At 33.0% G+C, this 5700-nt stretch overlaps 1 long non-coding RNA gene across 1 annotated transcript; it reads right to left on the bottom strand.

The window, feature by feature from the left end:
* Positions 1-4732: 4732 nt before the first annotated feature.
* On the bottom strand, positions 4733-5340 carry LOC109794269 (uncharacterized). Its single transcript, XR_002239436.2, has 2 exons — positions 5201-5340; positions 4733-4956 (listed from the first exon to the last, which is right to left on the bottom strand). It is a non-coding gene; the product is annotated as an uncharacterized LOC109794269 (long non-coding RNA).
* Positions 5341-5700: the final 360 nt, after the last annotated feature.

The following is a 5700-nucleotide window of genomic DNA, read 5'->3' as shown; positions in this document are numbered from 1 at the left end:
CATTTCTGACTTCTTTTTCTTCTACACTCTCTGAAGACCAAGGGGAAACCAGGGGAGGAGACCAGAAAGATCCTACTTTAGTTTCATCTCCTGCTTATCGAGGTAAGGGGGAGTGAGAAACCTTGCTCTAGATGTGGAAATGTATGTTGGGTAGTGGGATTGGCCCCCAATCCTATGTTTGTTTAATGCTTATGTATGAGGGGTTTTTTCCAATTGTATCTGTTTCATCTCTATTTCTCCCTAAATGTTCTAATTGATGTAATTAGTATGTATGTATAAGTAGTGTGTTTGGATTATAATTGCAGACTTTAGTGTTCCTATAGGTTCCTATGGGAAACCCTAAGGGAATGCATTGGTCATTTTAAGAGGAGATTGTTTGAAGAGGCAATTATATGAGTAAATTGTATTGTTTTAAATGTTTATTGTATGCATTAGAGTGCTTTTTCAGTTCCTGAGAGAACCTTATGAGAAACAGGCAAAATATGATGTTATCTATTTTTCTTTCTAGTGCTCTGTTGTGTTCCTTGTTGGGTGACATGTACGAATATGTGTTTAATTTTGCAAAAAAAACAAGTTTTGATATGAATTAAAGTACTTTGTGGAGACTATGTGAATATGATGAGATAATGTGAAAAGTGAATATGAGACATGAGATATAAGGATATGTGATAATGAGACATGATAATGTTATATGATAATGAGAAATGATAATGTGATATGAGAATGCATAGAGTCTTGATTTACATTCATCATTTGCATAAATGTTTTTAAGGGTACGATATGGAATACACCGCTAGGGAAGGCCCCTTTGTGTAAAAGCTTTGAAATGATAATGAGAAATGATTAAAGTATTTTTTGTGGATTGTGTGTGTATTGTGGAATTGAGATGTGGATGTGGATGTGAATGTATTGTGGAATTGAGATGTGGATGTATTGTGGAATTGAGATGTGGATGTGGATGTGAATGTGATTGTGATTCCTCACACTTGTGACTAGGGATGGCACGACCTTAGACAAGAGATGCTACAGGCGTGACCTTAGCATAGTATGGGATGGGTGATTCCTCATGCTTATATCCGGGGTGGCACAACCTCGAGCAAGAGATGTTGCAGGCGTGACCTTGGCACAGTGTAGGATGTGTGATTTCTCATGCTTATGTCGGGGGTGGCACGACCTTGGGCAAGAGATGCTACAGGCGTGACCTTGGCATAGGGTGGGATGTGTGACGCAATTAATACTTATGTCGGGGGTGGCACGACCTTGAGCAAGAGATGCTACAGGCGTGATCTTGGCATGGGTTCATCGCAAGATTTGTGATGGATTGGTGTGATTGTGAATTGTGACGTGAAGATGTTGCGTGATTGATAGAATTAGGATAGATAGAAATGCTTGTAAATACTTTAATAAGTAACGAGTTATGATGAGACGATAGTGTGGATTTTTCTTGTGTGCTTTTCATATAGATGTTTTCTTTTCTCACTGTATAATTTGTGGATGTTTTAGGTGAGGAAGATCCGGCTATGAGTGACATCTAGAATGCCAACAATTGAGTTATGGGTATGCTCTGATATTGTGACATCGGGGCAGAGGACTTCTAGGACATGGAATTTATTTGTAAATGGAGTTGTACTTATTATTTTGAAAACAATTTATAACCTCTTATGTTTTATTTTCCAAGTTTCATTTCCAAAATATTTTGGATATCGAAGAATGTTTCTAAAGGTTTTTATGTGAACCCTTTTACCAACTTTGAAAGTTTATTTTTCTTAATTTAATTACATTATTACAATGTATGTGTTGGGTTAGTAAGGGTGTCACACACTCTCTAAAGACCAAGGGGAACCTAGAGGAGGAGACTAGCAAGATCTTGCTTTAGTGTCATCTCCTGCTTATCGAGGTAAGGGGGAGTGAGAAACCTCGCTCTTTGTGTGGGAATGTATGTTGGGTAGTGGGATTGACCCTCAATCCTATGTTTGTTATATGCTCATGTATGAGGGGTTTTTCCCAATTGTATCTGTTTCATCTCTATTTCTCCCTGAATGTTCTAATTGATGTAATTAGTATGTATGTATGTATGAGTAGTGTTTGTGTTTGGATTATAATTGCAGACTTTGGTGTTCCTTTGGGTTCCTATGGGAAACCCTAAGGGAATGCATTGGTAATTGTAAGAGGAGATTGTTTGAAGAGGCAATTATATGAGTAAATTGTATTGTTTTAAATGTTTATTGTATGAATTAGAGTTCTCTGTGGGTTCTTGAGAAAACCTATGAGAAACAGGCAAAATATGAATATTTTTTGTTTTTCTTTCTGATTGTTCTGTTATGTTCCTTGTTGGGTGAAATGTACGAATATGTGTTTAATTTCGCAAAAAAAACACGTTTTTATATGAATTAAAGTACTACGTGGAGACTATGTGAATATGATGAGATAATGTAAAAGTGAATATGAGACATGAGATATGAGGATATATGATAATGAGACATGATAATGTTATATGATAATGTGATATGAGAATGCATAGAGTCTTGATTTACATGCATCATTTGCATAAATTTTTTTAAGGGTACGATATGGAATACACCGCCAGGGAAGACCCCTTTGTGGAAAAGCTTGGGGATTAGTCCTTGGGGATAGCTCGATTTGGAAGTCTTAGTCTCGTCCATTGTGTGCATGGGATGTATCTTGCGCAGGCTTAACTATCCCGACTAGACCCTGGTAGTATGTCCTTCTACTGAGAATGCGTAGAGAGTGTGACTCGACATGTACTCCTAGACTACTCTCATGTATTGCTAGTGGCAATACACCATGTGATATGTGTTATTGGCGCCACATGCATGATAATATGTAGTCTGTGTCCATTGCATGTGCATTTTAATGTTATATATTAAAGTGATTTTTTAATGTCTTTGATGAGTGGAATGATTGTTGTTAATCTATCTATGCTATGTACATATATACATGTTTGTTTGTGTTTGGCTATCCAGTGTGTATTCCTACATCGTGAGCCAGAGTGAGATGTTTCTCACTCCCTTTTCTTTTGTGTTATTTTCCTTTGAATATTATACAGATGATTATTAGCATGAGGCCGAGGATGTTGGTGAAGAAGCTTAGGCTTCAATGTTGGGTTTTGTTCTGATAGGACATGTGACATCGGGGCATAGATAGGATTAGATTAGGATGTTGTTCTTATTATTTTGGAAACTTTGGCATTATATCTTTGTAATTTCCGTTGATTAAGTTATTTGTTTAAGTCATGGATGTTGTACTCTCTATATAAACACGTTTGGTATTTTGAAAGATTGTGTTATTCAAATTTTATTATTTATGTGTTATGGTATGCGGGGTAGAGGATGTCACATCAGTGTCATCGAAAAGCTAACGTCCAAGACTACATTTCTTATGAAGACATCAAAAGGTAATTCATATTTTAAAAGGATGCACAAGCATGCACAAATTAAGCATAGGTGTGCTTTACTAAAATCAAGCATGCACGAGCATGGTTCATTGAGCAAAAATGTGGTTATTCCCTCAAGTTTGGCCACGCACAAGCGTGCTTTCTTAAGCATAGTAGTGGTGCTTCCTGCACTGGCATGTTCCCTTAACCATGGTCAACTAGAGTCATATAATTGCATCAAACTCAACTAATTCCCACACAATTGTCACCCTTTTCTTCTCTATTTTGCATCATGAAATTATCGATTTGATACTAATATAATCATTTCAAAATTAAACATCATATTGCAATAAGTTTTAGAGTTTAAACAAATCACACCAAACCCCCAAAACCCTCAAACAATTAAATTTCACACAATCAATTCAGCCAAAAATTCATATTATAGGTGTTAAACGAAATCCAACCAACAACTTAAAAGTCTTAGGGACTATCTTACTACCCATTCCCTCATATGTGCTCATAAATGAGACATTCTCTCCCTTTTACATAGAGTGACAATCTTCGTAGCACTCCCACTAGGTTTTCCTTTATTGTTGCTCTTAGGATTTAGAACAAATGCATATGAATGACCTACCCCTTAATTTTTTTTTTGTTTATAAATAAGCTTTCAGATTGGACTTAAGAGTCCAACCCAAACCTCCTTTTTTCACTACAACCCCCTTTTATTTTATTTTATTTAATAAAATATTTTAATTATATTAATAACCCAATTAATGTAATTGATTTAGTTAGAAAATATAATTATTTTATTAAACACTTGTTTTTATTTTATTTATGATTAACGTAACGTAATATTTTTATTGTAGTAACAAATTCTTTTTAACTCAAGAATGTTAGATTACCACCTATCATATAAGAACAATTTGATGGGAAACTTGTATGCGAAAAAAATTTCTGAAAAATCATGTTTCCTAGGAATGTCATTTTTTAGATGATATATCAAATGTGAGAAGCTAACATTCTCAACTTCAGATTCTTGACAAAGTAAAAGAAGATAGTGTACCAACCATCGCCTATGTTTTGTGAAAATGATTATGAATTTTCTGTCTTCAAAAAACCCTTATATGTGTTCCTTATTCTTAGTTAATTTTGATCTCAACTCTAATAACCCAAAACAACTTAATTTTTAACTTGATATATTACATGGGTTATTTCATTACCAAAGTTGTATAACACACATTATAAGTGGTTAAAAGTTATAACATAAATTGACACCTAAACTTTTAACAAATGTAGTATGGAACTTTTGACAGGAGTTCTTGTTAACTCAGTTTCAAATTAAGGTAAGTTGTAGTTCATAAATGTTTTATTTGAATTTCATACATGTTTAGCATATACAAGTGCTCATTTGAAACAACAACACTGGACTTCCTCGAGATGAATTATCTCGCATGAACCTCCTTTCTCAAAACCTTTTTTACGACAACTGTCTGGGCATGCCCACGGATCAACTTGTGCGCATTCGTCTGATCCTTTTTGGCATATTTGTTCTTCTCCTTCTCCTACATATTCAACATAGTTAAATAAATAAATAAAAACATATCTTGTTTTTTTTTTTTTTGAAAAAATAATTCTTTAGATATACATTATTCGTGAGATCTATTTATCTGAATGACATCTATCTTTATAATTAAAAAAAAAGTTTAATTTATTAGAGAAAAAAAAACTTGTTTAATCATATCTTACGACAGAAAACCATGTTTACCCAATCAAAAATAGATATGCAACTTAACTATTTTTTTTTACCTGAATCCAAAAGCAATGCGATGCATAATAGTCCCAAAAGGAAAATTTGATTGGTGCGGGAAGCCATTTTGCAATTTTCACCTCCTGTACTTTTGAGAAGATTGATATGGGAATATTTTGAATTTTTATCAATTGTTGTAAGGATATATATACCTGTTAAAATTAAATAAAATTAATTAATTATTTAAATATACCATTTAATATATTGAATACTTTTAACATTTTCTTAATTCTTTTTATTTTTGACCAAGATTTAATATACTGAATAATGTTAACCACTTAAAGTTTTCTTAATTTTTTTTTAATAGGCAACAATGTTTTAAAATCAATAACAAATATTTAACAAATAAAATTATTTATTAAAATACAACATATAATACATTGAATATTTCAATATTTTAATGTTTTCTTAACACTTTTTATTTTTTAAATAGTCAATAAATGTTTTAAAAACATTTGTTAATGTTTATCATATATTAATAAAATATTTCAATTGAAAG

This window comes from Cajanus cajan, chromosome 4 (genome assembly GCF_000230855.2).
Source record: "Cajanus cajan strain Asha chromosome 4, NIPB_CcT2T_4, whole genome shotgun sequence".
NCBI lineage: Eukaryota > Viridiplantae > Streptophyta > Magnoliopsida > Fabales > Fabaceae > Cajanus > Cajanus cajan.
This window is presented reverse-complemented; position numbering and strand designations above follow the sequence as displayed.